This window comes from Pleurodeles waltl, chromosome 3_1 (genome assembly GCF_031143425.1).
Source record: "Pleurodeles waltl isolate 20211129_DDA chromosome 3_1, aPleWal1.hap1.20221129, whole genome shotgun sequence".
NCBI classification, from domain to species: Eukaryota; Metazoa; Chordata; class Amphibia; order Caudata; family Salamandridae; genus Pleurodeles; species Pleurodeles waltl.
Window position 1 is genome coordinate 868,687,697 of NC_090440.1, and position 18,259 is coordinate 868,705,955.

Sequence of the window (18,259 nt, forward strand, 5' to 3'; positions counted from 1 at the left end):
TTTTTTATTAAATAAACAAAACGATAAAATACAAGTGAGAAGCAGTTCTGTATTTCTACCCCACATAAAACCTAAAGTTGATTTTCTAAGGCTCTGCAGTGATGCCCTTCTAGCTGTCGAGAAAGCATTGCATGGTAGTTACATAAGTTAAATAAAGCCTGGAACTGTGAGAACTAGGGCTAAACCATAAAAAAAGCATTTTACAGCCAGAGAAAAAGAAAAAAACACCTTTGGCAAGGATATTACTGGTGCAGAAATTCAGACAGTAGATGAACATAGGTACCCAGAGAAGTAGGGGAACTTAGAGGTTCTTTGAAAAGCCTTGCGGACGCTCATGAGAAACAAATGACAACAATGCTCAACATCAAGACATAGAATTAGAGATGGTACTCTATAGTGGTTTTGTTTTCCCACTGAAGGGTCCTAAATGACATTAAATAGATAAGGACAGCGAGGTTTACGTTTTTCAAGATTTTACTAGGAAACCAAGTTCATAAACTCCACGTTATTGACAACTACCTAGGTGCAAATGTATTTTGTGTACGCCTCCCACGCGGTGACCCACAGGATCAGTTTCAAAAAGATTATAGAAGTAATCGTCGAACCCACCACTGCCTGGTAGTAAAGGGCTCATCCCTTTGAGTACCCCAACACATTAAAAAGAAAACACAACTGTTATCCTGCCAACATACCCCAAAGGGCCTCAGCTCATCTCAACCTTAGACTACCTAAACAAACAAAAACATATAGGACGCCCTTCCATCGCCCCACTGCACCCTCAAAATGCAAAATATCTCATCAAAATGGGAACTTTAGAAGAGCAAATTATTCCCTTTGTGTCCTCACTTGTGCAAACCACAACCAGTTTCTGAAACTTATTCTAAGCAAGTAGCAATAGTCGATAACAACCCTCTCTTTCAGCCGAAAGTCAGCTTTCAAAGTCTTTACTAAGAGCTCATCACCCCCGTGGTTGCTTTATTAATAAAACGATTGCCTTATGTGATGGCTTGGGAGTTGCGCACCATGTTCTGACATACCGCTGACATCTCAACACTTTAAAAAAAAAAATTCTGGAGTACTGGGGTGATGCGGTAGTGCTAGAGAGGTCCTGGCCTGATCTCACACTGTACTCCTAAAATGACCAATGATTGTTACGCTACGTATTGAAACTGCCCTGTACATGTGACAGCTGTATTCCTCTCAATATGTTAGAACAAGAAAGTGGAAGATTTTGAAGAAAAAAAAATGGGGGAATATATTTTCCCGATTCACTTTAATGAAGCAAAGGCAGTTTCAAGAGGGAGACAGCTAAAATAAAGGCACTTTTAGTCTAAAAAAAACAATCGGGATTCTCACGCCTGAAATGGATCTATAGGCATGTATACAGCTCCAACGCTAAGCATCGGGAACTCTGCTTCACACCTGGAACTGAACGACGCTGGAATAAGGTGGTTCCAGCAGAGCAGCCATCTTGGAATCTCTGAAGACGCAGGAGGGGCCTAAGAAGGTAGCATCCCCGCATCTGGTGCCAACAGATTGTGAGCGGAAGCAAAACAAGACCTTATGTAACTTCAAAGGCCCAAATGCAGGCAAGAAGTCTCATCAAAATTAAAGTGTGCGAGCTCACAAGGGGTTGCGAAGAAGGGATCTGAAAGCACTGTGCTTAGCAATGTGGAGAAACCATGCATCACATTTGATACAAGGGCAGACATCAGTAGCATCGACTTGCAGGGCTTCAAGGGGTGAAGCACAGTGCAAAGATCCAAACAAATATTGGCAGTGAAAGCCCAAAACCAAAATGTTCAGTGATCCTACTCACCTTCAAACCAGTGCTGGTGGGAGCTGGTTTATCCCCATATCCAAAGCTGCTTGGACTATCTAAAAATGGCATAAATAAGACATCGAACACCAGGCTCTTTGTGAAGAATCAGCCATGGCAACAACTGTCATCTGGTATTATTACTTCCCTGCTGAATCAAAGACTAAGTCATCTTTTCATGAATGAATATGCTTGGCACTATAAACAGTGCAGCTTATGAAGATATCTGAAACCCCAAAGCCCAGAAACATATCAAGGTCTGCTGAAGCTCACAACACACTGCCACACTACAACAGCAATGAACCCATCCTTAAGGTACTTAAGGTACCAATACTACAATGGAGACTTCGAAAATGGGTGAAGACCAACAACCCCTCACAAAGTAAGATTTGTTCCTTTGCCTATTGGACTTGCAAGACAAACTGACACAAAGCCTCACAGAACAGATTCAAGCCATTAAAACAGACATGCAAGATGCTCTGGCAGAAATAACAAAGGATATCCAGTCAAATGGAGACAGGGTGGGGAGCAACCAATCTCACAGTTAAATGGCTGCGTAGAAGAAACTCAGATAACGATGTCTAACAGCCTTAAAAGTGGAAGAGGTAAAGAGGAAATGTGAAGATCTAGAAGACAGGTCGCAAAAACACAATATTAAGATCTGTAATGTCAGAGAGAAAATGGACCAAACAAATGTGAGTATGTTTAGCATAAACATATTTAAACACATCCTTGGGGAGAATGCAATTCCAGACACTGGAATACTGAGAGCACAGAGTGGACCTAGCATGACCCATACCTGGGATACGACTCAGATATCTTGGCACAGCTTGCATCGTCTTTGCCTATATACTATGCATATACCGCAGGGTGTCGCTTAAGTGACCATGCTCAGAAGGAAAGCTCTACCAGAAATAACAATGGCACATAAACAGACAGATTAAATACAAATAGGCGTACCCCTTTGCACTGATCTGCACAATCAACTGAAAATGAGATTTATCAAAGCAGAAGAGAATTCCTGAAAACACTGAGTACAAATTAAAGCTCAACAAGACCTCTCTCTGGAGGAAAACCAACATCCAACTGGAAATGGAAGCTGGGAGACTAAAACACAGCAGACCAAAAGAGGGTGAAAAGGAAAAAAAGTAGCAAGATGAAACATCCTATGTTATGCAGTCATGCCATGACAAAATTATTTTTTGTCCCCGATATCAATGTTCACATGCCACAGTACCCGGGGTTACTGTTGCCTCCAACAGGTTATAGAATTTACGAAAATACTTTAAAAAAAAAAAAAAAAAAAATTGGGGGAAAAAAAATGAATATGTGGCGGGTGTCATTGGCCATGGCTTCTCGGCTACGCCCTCCGATTGCTGTAAATTGATGGAAAAGATGGTTATATTTTTGATCGTTGTATTGATGTTGATTTGGGAAGAGGAGGGATGATATATAATACTCACTGGCAAAGTAAGTTTGAATGAACAAGTTACTTACATTTGAAAACTTTTTTGGAGGAGAGACTATCTAATTGCTGGTTCATTTCCTTAGAATATTACCAAGGCATCAGACTTGATCAGAAAATCTTAAACAGTACCCCTGTGCACCAGTAGACAGCGCTGGGCAGCACCACATCAAAGGTTTGCGTGTCGGAAGTGATGTGCATTGTGGCTACCTAGGTGCCACACCGGGGTAGTTGATATCAGTTTTATTTTCTGACTATTTACACACCAAAGCCACAAATGAACGATGTGCCGACACCTAACAGGCTTAAGGGTGAAGAGCTGATAACACAGAGTGGAAAGGATGGGAGGGTCAGTTAGGAATCTGCAGCTAGATCGTCTGTACCAGAAAAGGCTTTATCAAATTTAAGCAACTGTTCTACTGATAAAGACTTCTAACCACACATTCCTCACCATAGAATAGATCCCCAAGCAATACCTCTCCGGTGGTGGGTCAGGCTCAAACCTGAAAGTCCTGTAAAGGGCAAAATGCAGTAATGCCTGTGCCTCAAACGTGTGGAGTGACGTCCACATGGCAGCCTGACAGACGGCCAGAGCAGGTGCCTGGTGTGCTAACACAGTAGTAGCGACCCTGGCACTGGTGGAAGGGGCCCATAAGCATTCTGGAGGCTGCTTCTCTGCTAGTGCATAGCAGATTTTGAGCCACCACTTTCAGTAGAAAGGAGGCACAAGTCTGAAGAACCAGCTTGTCCGGGTAGAAACTGGTGTGTGAAGGTGCAACTAAAAACAGCCTGAAGCTCACTGAACCTCCTGGCCGTTGAAATGGCCACCAAGAACACCATCTTAAGGGTCAATTATCGCAGAGCTCAGCTATGCATAGGCTCTAATGGGTAACACACAAGAAATATCAGAACCAGGTTGTCTCTTTGGAGTATGAAAAAAGAAAAAAGAGTGAACTGATGTGCAAGCCCTTAAGAAAACCTGTTTCAACAGGTGATTTGAACAGTGAGGGCTGATCCGGGAGGATAAAAAAAAAAAAAGCAGAGATGACAAAAAGATAATCTTTAATGGTGCCCAAGACAAGGCCTTCCCAGGCTAACAATAGCACAAACAACAGCACCTCAGACAAGGAGGCAAAAAGTGCAACAACGTTACGGAAGGAACACCAAGTCACAAATGTGTCCCAACAACAGGCATTCATTATTTTGTTGAGGGACACCTGACTGCCAGAATGACACAACAGATCTCAAGAGGAAGATCAAAAGCATTCAACTGTTGTCACTCAATCTACACACATGAAGGTGGAGTGTGCGCAGGTTTGGGTGCAGAACACTGTCCTCCTGCAAAAGTGGTTCTCCCAAAAGGGCAGCCTAATCAGAGGACAGACGCTTATGCTCAGGAGCTCGGGATACCAAATCTTCCTTGCCCAATCTGGAGCCACCAGGATGACTTGAGCCCAGTAGGTTATGATCTTCTTGCAAACTCAGGGAAAGAGTAGTACTGGCAGAAAGGCATACAGGATCCCAACATTCCAGACTAATCTGACCACATCTCGGAGTAAAAGCTGGTTTGGAAACTCCAATACACAGAAGCACTGACAATGCACGATTTTGGTGGTGGCAAATAAAACGAGCCAAGGTTCTCCCCATTTTTGGGGGAGACCCTGCACCACCTCTGAATATAGATGCCATTTATCATCCATAAGGCCTCAATGGCTAAGTTAATCTATCCTGGTGTTCAAAGATCCTGCCAGGTGCTGCATGAGCAGAAAAATGCCCTGGCACTCCAGCCAAGTCCAGACGTGCAGGTCCTCCTGGCACAGGGTCCATAATCCCACTCTGACCTGCTTCTTTCAACATCACATGGGTGTGGTGTTGTCCATGAACCTCTAAACTAGTCTTCCCATCATGGATGGGAGGAAGGCTTTAATGCCAAGCAGGAGCCCTCAGTTCCAGAAGATTGATATGAAGTTGAGATTCTGATGGAGACCCGACCTCTGATCTCCACCTTGACAGGTGGCCGCCCCAACCTCGTAGTAATGCATCTGTCACAAATGTGAGCTCCGGGTGTGGAAGGGATAGGGGTCTGCTGCTTGTCCAATCAGGTACAATGCAGATCTTTTGCAACCAACCTGGAAATCTGGAGCAGGTCTGAGAGATTCTACAAGTACTGTGCCTACTAGGACTTCGGATTCCACTGCAGAGCCCACATATGCTACCAAGCGTACCAGCAGGATGAGGCCATCAGACACAGCAGCCTCAGAGTCAATCTCGGCTAAATCCAGGACTGAGGCTGAAACATCAAGATCATAGCCAGAATGTCATGGGCTCTCCGCTTTGGAGCCTAGGCACAGAACTGCACCATGTCCAGTGTTGCTCTGATGTAAGGGAGCGCCTGTGAAAGAGTGAGGTGTGACTTCAGCAAGCTGACCATAAACCGCAGCAAGTGCAGAAGGATTGCGTAGTCTGGATATGGGTGACAACTGCCTGTGAAAAGTCTGCCTGCAACAGCTAGTGTCGATGTAGGAAAAGACAGACCCAGACCTCCACAGAATTGCCGCTACCACTTTTGTGAACTCCCAGGGGTCCTGGTGAAGCCAAAGAGAAGCAAAGCGAACTGGAAATGCTCTTGGCCTACAGTGAACAATAGGTAACACCTGTGGGGCCGCAGAATGGGGATGTGGAAATATGTGCCTTGGAGGTCCAACGCTACCATCCAGTCTTCAGGGTCAAAGGCAGAAGAACCTGAGCTAAGGTTAGCAGTTTAAACTTCTTTCTGTAGGAAGGTATGAGAGGGTGAAGATCACGGATAAGACAGAGGCCTTCATCCTTTTTTGGCACCAGAAAGTAGCAAGAATAACAACCACCCCCTACTTCTGATGCTGGCACTCTATCAAGAGTTCCTGCAAAGCTTGAACTTCCTGGTGGAGCAAGGAGAGATGATTCTCCATCAGCCGCTCTGTGAATGGTGGTAAGGGTGGAGGGCATAACCTTTATGCTCAATCTGAACAACCCACTTTTCAGAGGTTATTGCTTGCTATTGGAGTGGATGGTGCCTGATCCTACCGCCAATGAGATGGGTGTACTGTGCTGAGGACTCATTAAGGAAGTTTGGAGGGGCAGGGGACTGGACAGTATGCTGGGTGTAGGTCCTGCAACCGCTGTGGGATCAGTGTCCCTAGCCATGAAAGGCTTGGGAAGCTTGCTGGTGTAAGGTATGCACTGCGACACTCACTGGCGCCCCAGCCGTGGCTATGGAAGGGGTGAAAGGATTGTTGCTGGGAGGTCAACCAAGGGATCTGGCAGTGACCCAGCTCTCCTTGAAGCCCTCAAGGACCATGTTAGTCATGTTACCCAATAAGAGGGAGCTGTCAAAGGGCATGTCTTCCAGAGATTATTGGACATCCCCTGAAGCCCCAGTGGACCTCAACCGGGCACGGTGGAGTGCTATCATAGAGATCATGGCCTGTCTAGTGAGTGAGTGGTGTCCAGTCCACATAAATGGTGAACTACACTGCGTCACAGACATCAATCCATGCCTCATTCAGAATGGCTCGTCCCACTTCGGGAAGCAAAGGCAGCAGTTGTGCAACTGAATGACACAAGGTGCAAGTGTATCAGCCAATGAGTCATCCAGTGTCCACAGATCACAATGCAAAGCTGATGGAAGAGAAGATCTTATTCCCTAAGGTATCCAGACTCTTAGATTGCCTATCCAGTTGGGTAGCAGGGAACACACTTGGGTTTACATTGACTGCCAAGGCCTGCACCACCAAGATCTCAGGAGAGGGATGCAGGGAAAGGAAGGCTGGGTCTCAGGGGGTGGGGTCATGTCAGTGGGCAATCATTCTGTGCATGGGAGCACATGAACAAGGTTTGGTCCATGCCCCCAGGAGACTGTTGGTGAGGGCCTCATTAAAGGGGAGCAGGAGTACGTGGCATCGAAGAACTCCTTGAGTTGGGCAGGAGTCATACCAGCTCTAGTAAATTAATGGAAGTGTGGAGCAGACCCGGCCGCTGGCTCCACAGGTGGAATGCGGGAACATGGCCTAGAAGTGAAGTCCAGAGGAATGGTTTGAGAACAGGCCAGGGATGACCTTCAGGATTGGGCATGAGATCAGAGCAGGTCTTCTTCTGTCGCGCCACCAGAAGCTTTATCGCCAGCTTGAAAATCGCCTTTGGATGCATGACTTGCAGTTGGCGCAGGCCCTGGGGTTGTGGGCCTAAACCAGGCACACAGGAAAACCAAGTGTGCGTCAAAGACTGGTATCTGTCTGACATTCTTCACATTGTTTAAACCTTGTGGGTTTGTTGGGTGACATGTCCCTCGCACATTAGCAGCAAAGCTCAAAAAGTTGTAAAAAAGTTAGAAAAAAGTAGCAAAAAAAAAAAAGACAGAGGTAGGTTTCCCAATCCACGCTGTAAGTGTAGAAAAAACAGGAACTCCAGTCAGTGTGCAGGGGTGGCACCAATGTAGGCACCATGTACGTCACCTCAGACCCAGATGATATTGATGCAGAGCCACTAGGCCCCATCTTCTGGCATGCAGAGTTACACCTCAAGATTTTCTGGATCCAGCCTGACGCCTAGGGAATATTTTAAGGTGAGAAATCTGCTACTAAAAGCCTCCATCAGAAGAGATCATGTTAGTCACCTTATATGTTAGGAATAATTATCAAGAAATGCACATCTATGATCTTAGAGTCCCATCACAAGAAAAACACAAGGCAAAATCCTATGTGGTATGAGATTTTAAAATAGCCCATCATTAGACGGATACAGTGATAAGGGGATGTCATTAAATAGTGGATTTGTTTTACATTATAAAGACATGGTAACAACTTGCCATCGTCTGGGACACCTTTAGGCAGTATTGAGGGACAAAGCTATAGCAATTAGGACACATCAGAGAAGTATGCGTTCCTTCACCAAAAGCATCAGAAGCAGACCGGAAAGTAAAAGAACATCAATACAAAGAAATGAGCACTCTCTCACTCCTGAGAGAAATTACTAAAATAAGAAGCCAACTAGACTTAATACCACCTGAAAAAATGGAGAGCGCCCTATCTTATCTCGAACAATTGTTCTACGAAAAAGCTAATAAACGTCAACAAATCACTTGCAGCAAGACTCAGACATCCTAAAGACCTCTCCTGTATAAACACATTAGACAACAAGATGGTGCACTCTTTAAAAAAGAATATGAAAAACAGGACATTTCTGGGGTGTTATTCTGAACTGAATTAAAGTCAACACCCTCAGCAGCAGGAAAATGCTAATTTCGGGGCATTGATACACTTACCTATCTTGTCACAAAAAGTGAAAGATGAAGGCGAACAGGAAATAATGAATGAGAAGGTGGGGGTGGTCATTAAAAATGCACTGTCTAATAAATCCCTGGGAGCTGACGTTCTAACAAACAGGTTCAAACAAAATATTTGCCTCATTACTGATTCCTCAACTGACCAATTGATTCAACACTTTCGTCATACAGGTAGAGTGACTGATTCTATGAGGAAGGCAGATACAGATATAATACACAAGCAAAGCAAACTTAAACTATGCTCCACATACAGGTCTATACTGCTTCTCAATTCAGATTGAAACCTTTATAGGAAGGTACTGGCAAACAGACTCAAGGGGTGTATGCCCTTTCTGACTTACCCGAAGGTTCTTCAGGAAAAGTCAGACCTTTGATATGATACGAAGGGTCTTATATCTAATTGAAAAAGCTAATTGACTATTGTAGGAAAATGGCTCCTTGTTGCAATTACACCCCCCACCCCAACCCCCCCCACACACACACACACTTTTTGCCTGATATTGATGCTGACTTAACTGAGAGTGTGCTGGGACCATGCTAACCAGGCCCCAGCACCAGTGTTCTTTCACAAAAAATGTAACATTGTTTCCACAATTGGCACACAGATAAGTCCCTTGTAAAAGGTACCAGTGGTACCAAGGGCCCTGAGACCAAGGAAGGCCGCTAAGGGTTGCAAGCATGTATTGTGCCCCCCTAAGGGACCCCTCACCTAACACATGCACACTGCCATTGCAGATTGTGTGTGTTGGTGGGGAGAAAAAGGCAAAGTCGACATGACTTCCCCTTCAGGGTGCCATGCACACAAAACACTGCCTGTGGCATAGGTAAGTCACCCCTCTAGCAGGCCTTAAAGCCCTAGGGAAAGGTGCACTATACCACAGGTGAGGGCATAGCTGCATGAGCAATATGCCCATACAGTGTCTAAGTCCATTTTTAGACATTTTAAGTACAGTGTGGCCATATTAAGTATATGGTCTGGGAGTTTGTCAAAAACGAACTCCAAAGTTCCATAATGCCTACACTGAATACTGGGAAGTTTGGTATCAAACATCTCAGAATAATAAAGCCACACTGATGCCAGTGTTGGATGTATTAAAAAATGCACACAGAGGGCATCTTAGAGATGCCCCCTGTATTTTACCCAATCCTTCAGTGAAGGACTGACTGGTCTGTGCCAGCCTGCCACTGAGAGACATGTTTCTGACTCCCTGGGGTGAGAGCCTTTGTGCTCTGAGGCCAGAAACAAAGCCTGCACTGGGTGGAGGTGCCTCACACCTCCCCCCTGCAGGAACTGTAACACTTAGCAGTGAGCCTCAAAGGCTCAGGCTTCCTGTTAAAATGCCCCAGGGCACTCCAGCTAGTGGAGATGCCCGCTCCCCCGGACACAGCCCCCACTTTTGGCGGCAAGTCCGGGTAGATAACGGGGAAAACAAGGAGGAGTCACCCCCTCAGCCAGGTCCACCCCTAAGGTGACCGGAGCTGAAGTGACCCCATCCTTGGAGAATTCTCCATCTTGTTTTGGAGGATTTAGCCCAATAGAGATAGGGATGTGCTCCCTTCGCCAGAGGGAGGGAGCACAAGGAGGGTGTAGCCACTCTCAAGGACAGTAGCCATTGGCTACTGCCCTGTGACCCTAATACACCCCTAAATTCAGTATTTAGGGGTGACCCTGAACCCAGGATTTCCGATTCCTGACAACCTACAAAGAAGAAGGACTGCTGACCTGAAAACCCCGTAGAGAAATAGAAAGACGACAACTGCTTTGGCCCCAGCCCTACCGGCCTGTCTCCAACTTCGAAGAACCTGCACCAGCGACGCATCCTGTGGGCCCAGCGACCTCTGTTGACTTGGAGGACTGCTCTGCGACTACAAAGGACCAAGAAACTCCTGTGGACCGCGGACCTGTCTAACCCAGCAAGAAGAAACCATCTTTAAAGGGACTCTCACCTCACTCCAGAAGCGCAAGTCCCCACCACTCTGCACCGACGCCCCTGGCCCATGTCCAGAGAAACCAACCACCCAGAGAGGATCCCCAGGCGACTGATGACGTGTCCACCCTGGGCTAGCCATGACGACACCTGCAGAGGGAATCTCAAGGAACCCTCTGACTGCAACTGCCCGGAAAGAAGAAATCAGACGCCTGGAAGAAGCACTGCACCCGCAGGCCCCAGGCCCGTAAAGAAACGACCACTGGTGCAGCAGTGACCAGCAGGCAGCCCTCCCCCTTGCCCAGTCAGTGGTTGGTGCGAGAAGCCCCCCTGTGCCCTGTCTGCGACATCTGAGTGAACCCAGAGTCCCACCACTGAAACCTATTACAAACCCGATGCCCTGTTTGCCCACTGCCTCCGACTGCCCCTGTGCCGCTGAGGGTGTGCTTTGTGTGCCTACTTGGGACCCCTGCCAGTGCTCTACTAACCCCCCTGGTCTGCTCCCAGAGGACGCAGGTACTTATCTGACAGCAGACTGGAACCGGTGCACCCCATGTCTCCAGAGGCACCTAAGTTATTTGGTCTCCTCTTTGACCTCTACACCCGACTGGCCCTGTTTAGCTGGTGCTGGGTGTTTGGGGTTGCCTTGAACCCCCAACGGCGGGCTACCTATGCCCCGGGGACTGAACTTGTAAGTGCTTTAATTACCACATTAACCTAACTGTACTTACCTCCCCCAGGAACTGTTGAATTTTGCAGCGTCCAGTTTTAAAATAGCTTATTGCCATTTTATGCCAAACTGTGTGCATTACTGTTTTGACTCAATGTCCTATCTATACCTATGTAAAGTACCTTACATTTAACGTACTTACCTGCAATTTGCATCTTGTGGTTTTAAAATAAATTAATAAAATAATATTTTTCCATGTATAAACCTATTGGCCTGGAGTTAAGTCATTGAGTGTGTGTTCTCATTTTTGCCTGTTTGTGTACAAGTGCTTAACACCACCCTCTAATAAGCCTAACTGCTTGACACCACTACCACAAATAGAGCATTAGTATTATCTATAATTGCCTCTGTCAAGCCTCTTAGGGAACCCCTGGACTTTGTTCACACTATCTCTCACTTTGTGATAGTATGTACAGAGCCAGCTTCCTACAACTATCCCTACCAATGAGAATACTGGCTTGAATCAGAAAAGGCATGTGACCACATCAAATGAAATTTCCCCAGACAGGTATTAGTCTAAGCAGGAACAGGTTCCTCTAATCAAAAATATATATAAACAAGCTGTCAAGACCCTGTAGCCCCATTTGTTAGATGGGCACTAAGTATAAAAAGGATGGACTCTGGAGGCTTCTCAGACACTGTACATCTCTTCACAGACCTTAATGACCCTGACAGACACTGATCTCGATTGACTCGATATCTGCTGTTATTCACCTTACGGAGCAATACAGACAAATATGAGGGTTCAAGATGAATTATTCGAAAGTGGAAATCTTGGGGACGAAAACAGAACACATAGATAGAGATAAGATAGCGGAACTTTCCTCCTTGAATCAGCTAAAAATGCCATTAAATATCTGGGAACAAATCAGCACTTCAGGAGCTATATAAGGCGAACTACCTACACAATGGAAGAAGAGTGATTTGTCGAGGTGGGGGTCAAGGCTGATTTCTTAGATGGGAAGAATAGCAAACTTGAAGATAAACATACAGCCAAGAATATTGTGTTTTTTTCAGGCCTTACCAGTCTCAATCCCTGATCACGATATGCATCAACTGCACAAATAGCTTTGTGAATCACAGCCATGATATCCAATACAAGAAGCAGGTCGTGCATAAACCCTTTAAACATGAAGTGGATAACAAATCTAAGTTCATCACTGCAGGCAGTGTTGCAGCACACACAGTCACTGTTTTTTTTTTTTTATTAATAAACTCTATTGATTTGGGGTTTATGCCACAAACAGTGTAATGAAGGAATAACAGCTTAGTACACAGTAGTACCATGTTCCACTGCACAATCTCCATAACCAAAACAGAAGCCTGTGTTTCAAATGCAGTATTGGTGATTTACATACTATTTGCTGTAGAGGTCGATAATTAAGGACAAAGAGGAAGAAACACATTTTGCAAGATCTACCCTTACACAAGTGCATGAGGAATGTTCTAGGAGAAAAGCACCAACAATTACAATCAAACCTCAATGATAGTAGGAATCAAGCAACCGTCTGTAGAACGATCCCAAAAAGAGAAAATAGAATAAGAACTAAACCCTTCCCTACCCACTCCCCACTCTTGTGCTTAGCCCCCACTGTGATACAAATTAAATTCACAATACATGTTGCGTGAGAGTATATGGTTCAATCCTCTATAATCCAGGGCGTCCCCAAATTTCAAAAGCAGCAGCATGTTTGCCGTACCTCATGTGGGCCCGTTTTCCGAGGTGGGCAGAACTCACTGCTCCTTAAAATCAGAAAGCATGGAGGACCAAGTTCTACAGTCTTCTTTTCTCTGGCTGTCAGATTCCTTCTTACAGCGGGTGTGATTTGGATACCGAGGCGGTAGCCTCATTACTCCATATACATTTTTGGACTTTTTGAATCGCTCTTTTGTTTGCTTATTGATCTGTAACTCTGTACCAGTTGAAGCTGGTTCATATGGCCAGTGCTGTGATGGGCTGCGGATAGCAGTCAAAAGGGTTTGCAGAAATGTCAGCAAGTTTCTTGATCAGTGGGTTTTCTTTTTGATCCAGCCCTTCGTAGAATTTCACGTGGAGTATGTGGAGATGGTAGGCCAACATCTCAACGTCCAAATCTGTATGGAGGTTTGTTATTCTTGCAATGCATGAAGCATTTGCAAGGCCTTATTCTGTAGTGTCTACAGAGGCTTCTGATAAGTCGGCTTGCAACCCCTCCACACTAGTGAGGCATATGTCATTGTGGGTCAAATTATTGAGTTTACTGCGTGCACTTCTCGCATAGCCATTGATTAAGTTCTCAGAAGCGGTTACAATGCAGCCAGTTTGGTTGTTGCTTTTTGGCATGTCTTCTCGATGTGGTTTCTCCAGCTAAGTTTTGAGTGAAGTATCACCCCTAGGTATGAGCTTCTGCTTTCCCACTTTATCTCCTCTCCACTGAGGCGGATCAGTGGATGCTTTTTGATCTGTTTTCTGGTGAACAATGTTGCTGTGGGTTTGCTTGTGTTGAGGTTCATCCGCCAGTCGCTGTACCATCCAGAGATTTTATTGAGCGAAGCTTCAAGGTTCTTTGCTCCTTCATTTTTGCTGAGAGATTGGGAGACGACTGCAACATAATCAGCGTAGAGAGCGAGGTCTGTTTTCTTCAAGTCCTTTGAAATATCATTTGTAAATATATTAAAGAGAAACATTTATCCCTGAGGCGCTCCAGCCAGAATAGGGCGTACAGTTGAGCATTCCTCACGCACTGCCACATGGAAGGTGTGTTCTTCCAGGTAGCTAGTCAGCAGATTTACCAGATAGCTGGGAAACCTCAGCTTAATAAACTTGTAGATTAGTCCTCTATGCCATACTTGGTTGAAAGCTTTGGCTACGTCCAGGAAGACCATTCCAGTTGATTTAGGAAAATGCTGGTACTGGAGACATGCTTTGAAGATTTCAGCAAAGTGATCCACTGCTGAATTTGGGAACCTCTTGATGGTTTGGGTTGATTATTCCGTCTTTTCCTGGGGCCTTGAAATTTTTCAGTTTCTTTATCAGGCTTCGTATTTCGTCACTTGAGCACTCATCTATGGTTGCAGCTTCTGTTTCCGGATGATGCTCCAGGTAATTCCTGGTGATTTCTTGCTCTACTACTACTGTCAATTTGCTGACCATGCTCTAAGGTCGTCTACCAGTTTATCATCTGTGTGCACGTTTCATGTGTACATCCTCTGCCACAGCCCACTTAAAATAGTTCTTTCAGCCAAGACAGGAAGGTGGGAGGCAATGAGTTAAATCATCCTATCACTATACAGCATTCACCAGGACCAGGCCAAGGAGAACAAACTTCCTGCTTAATTTTTTATAGGCAGGAGAAGAAAGCAGGTCCAGTAATACCTGACAGATCTCCAACGGTACTTGAGGCCCTATTTAAATTGTGTACAATTGCATGCCAGAAAGGGAGGCGAAAAGGACACAACCATACCATGTGTATGAAGTCTGCCGCCTGGCTCCACAACATGGACAGCGATCAGGTTGGGCCGGGTATACAGCATGCAGTGTCTGCAGGATTTGGTATGCTTGATATATAAAGTTATATTGCAGGAGCTTGAATTGTGGCATTGGAACTAACCGTCTGCACTCCCTCGTGTATTTTAACTCATTCTTTATCCATTAGGGCTTCCCCAGTATACCTTCTCATTTGGTCTATGTGCTGAGTGTCTCAGGTGGCAGATCTCCACGAAGCACCCTATAGACTTGAGAAATCGATCTGCGGCCCTGGGCCACATCCAGTATCACCGTAAAGGTGTTAGAACGAGGCTGAACCTCGAAAAAAGTTGACCAGATTGCATGGGCCATAGTTGAGATTTTAATGTATTGAGATATTGTCCTGTGCCCAAAGAAAAGGCATCTAAGGCTTCCTCCTGGGTGATCAACTGCCCTTCGGGGTACAGGTCCCCATCGCATCACAGCCTCCGCACCAACATGGACCTGTGATTTGCAGAAAAAGGTTGTACAACCCAAAGTGGCACATCTGGGGCATAAGAGGTGCAATGAAACACCCTGCGACCGCTCTCGCCCATATACCCGCCACCTAACGAATGACATAGCGAAAAGTGGAAGGAGACTGGGAAGGAGATAGGAGAGGAACTATTGTTATAGACATTAGTTAGAGGACAGGAACTATTTTTGACAGGTGGGACTCCGAGTGTAGAATGGTTGAGCAGGCACTATACACATAGTCTTGTAGCACCGCAAAGCATTATATTTTAATGTACCAATGTCCGCTTTGACTTGCCAACTATGCTACCATCTCCCAAATACTTTGATATATAACATGGACCTTCTTTTCTCACAGCTTTCCAGGAGATTTCGACCAGAAGAGTGTCCAGTCACCGATTCACTATGAAGCAAGCATGTTTAAGAAGTGCACCACAGGTCTGGAAATCCCTATTATTATCACTCAGAGCTCTGCACTCCCACAAAACTTTCAAACGAGTCTACTGTTTCAAAAGCAATGTTCCCCTATTTTTTTTTTAACTGTAGCATTTATACAGCATGAACCTAGCACGAGAGCACTTTAAATGTAACATGTTTGCATTCAATATCGAGATATTAGCTCTTAACGTAAACATATTACAATTTTACATATTAGACAAGAAAAAACATGGAATCAGTTTTGAAAGCGATGTTGAAGTACAGTTTGAATAGGCATGTCTTTAGTTATCTATAGAAGCCAGCATCTTTGGATTTAGTCTGACGAGGTCAGGGATGGTGCTCTATAGTTTTCTGGCAAGGAGTGGGAAGACTTGTTTCGAAGTTTAGTTTGAGGGAAAGTCAATACAGTTGTTTCAGGATGACAGTGATACTTTTTGATGTCTGACAAGTCTGGCTGTGGCATGGAGTATTGATAGAAGCAGCACATCATTTAGTAGGCTAGCAAAGACTGCATTTTATCTAAGAGGTCAAGCCTGAGCGAGAGATTGAAGGCTTAAGTTCCCTGAATAGACGTACTGGATACAAGGCATGTTTAGTTAGGATGGTGATATGGTGATTCAGGTTTAGATATTAACTGATAATGAACCCAAGAGACTTCACGTGTGGTACTACAAAATGTAAAATTGCTTTGGAGAAGCAGCAAGCCTGGCGACCTTTGAACTAGAGATGGAGAGCATTTTTACAACAGAAGAATTAACTAAGTTTCTATTGGTTTAATTTTTAGATAGATCGAATGTAATAATTTAGTCTCAGGTTCGTGAAAGACTCTGGTTTGTGATTTAACAGGGGTCCAAGACACAAATGTACAGCTTGGTGTCATCAGTGCACTGGTGTAGGAGCATGACTGTCTTGAAATACTGAAATAAGAGGTTCCATATATGAGCCGAAGAGACAGGGATGAGATATGGAACTTTGTGGAACTCAGATTTTTAATCAGTGGATGTGTGACTCAAAGGATTCCAGTTATACAAATTGAGACCTTGCAGAGAGGAAGGACTTAAACCATTTAAAAACATATATTTTTTACTTCCACTTTGGCAATAAGGATATGAAGCAGGGTGTTGTATTCTAGGACAATGAACAATGCAGATAGATCAAGAAGCACCAGGCATCCCTTTCCTCTAGGATATTAAAGGCATCATCTACTATCTGCACTACGGCCATTTTGGTACTGTATTTTGACTGAAATCTAGACTAATGGTAATTTATTAGGTTATTGGCGGAAATATGATTTAATATTTGGCTTTCACAATGATTTTGCCAAGGTAGGCAAGTTTTGAAAATGTTCCGAGGTTTTGCAGATCCCTGTGATCTAATTTAGGCTTCTTGAGAAGAGGGGTGATGTGTGCCTTTTGTCACAGTCGATGGGGTACATTAGCCTTCTTTTTGGTTTAATTTTTAGAGCGATATAATGTAGCCATTTAGTGAGTTTCTCCAAAAAGAGATTCAGTTTTGTAATTCAAGAGGTGCCCAAGGCACATAAGTATAGCTAGGTGACACTGGTTTATTGGTGTAGGTGGACTGCTCAGTCTTGAACTTCTGAGAAATGAGGTTCTATATATAAGTTGAAGAGATAGAGAGGACGTATGGAACCTTCTGGAACTCTGACTTTTAATGGATGGGTATCTGATTCAGAGGATTCCAGTTTTACAAATTCAGACCTTGCATTGAGGAATGACTTAAACCATTTAAGAACATTTACTTCCACTCTGGCGTTCAGGATATGAAGCAGGAAGTTGTAACCTAGGATGTTAAACAATGCTGTGAGGTTGAGAAGCGACAGGCATCACTTTTCTCCAGACTATTCCAGGAATCATCTATTATCTGGATTGGGGCCATTCTGATAATGTATTTGGACTGGAATCCAGACTGATAATAACTTAGTATGCTTTTGGCGGAAATTAGATTTAGTATTTGTGTGGTGGCAGCTTTCACAAGGATTTTGCAAAGGAAGGTAAGTTTTGAGAATGGTCTGAGGTTTGGCAGATCACTGTGACCTAACTTAGGCTTGCTGAGAAGTGGGTTGATTTTAAATTTTTGACACAGTTAATGGGAAAACACTTTCCTAAAGAGAAATATTGGCCTTCTTTCATATGAGAGCAGAGGCGTCTGGTTGACAAGCTTTTGCTAGACATTCAGGAATTAGTCTGCTAGCATTAGAAGAGGGGTTTTCAGAGTAGAAGATTTAGAAAATGTGCTGGGTGTCTCATTTGTGAAAGGAGCAACATGAGGCAGTGAATCTTCTGGGAATGTCCGACAGTCTTTTTATTAAGCTTTTTGGAGAGTTTGTATTATAAATGGCAAAATTAATAATAATAATAATGACCTTCATGAATTTACAGTTTTAGAATGATTCACACTTTTTGTTTTGTTGTTATATCAGCTATTTATGCAATTTTTTTCTCTAACCAATCAATTTTAACATATTTAACATGTACGGTCATCTTATTAAATCTGATTCATGTGGGGTGGGATCTGCTGGGTATATCGCTGATTGGGGAAGGGTAATGCACTGAAATAATTTCAGGAGCTGCAGATGGA

At 44.3% G+C, this 18,259-nt stretch overlaps 1 protein-coding gene across 4 annotated transcripts in view; it reads right to left on the reverse strand.

Annotated features, from left to right (window-relative positions):
• The window catches only part of KIAA0319L (KIAA0319 like), a 612,066-nt gene that overhangs the window by 346,445 nt on the left and 247,362 nt on the right, over positions 1-18,259 (reverse strand). The gene's annotated exons all lie outside the window — the stretch shown is intronic.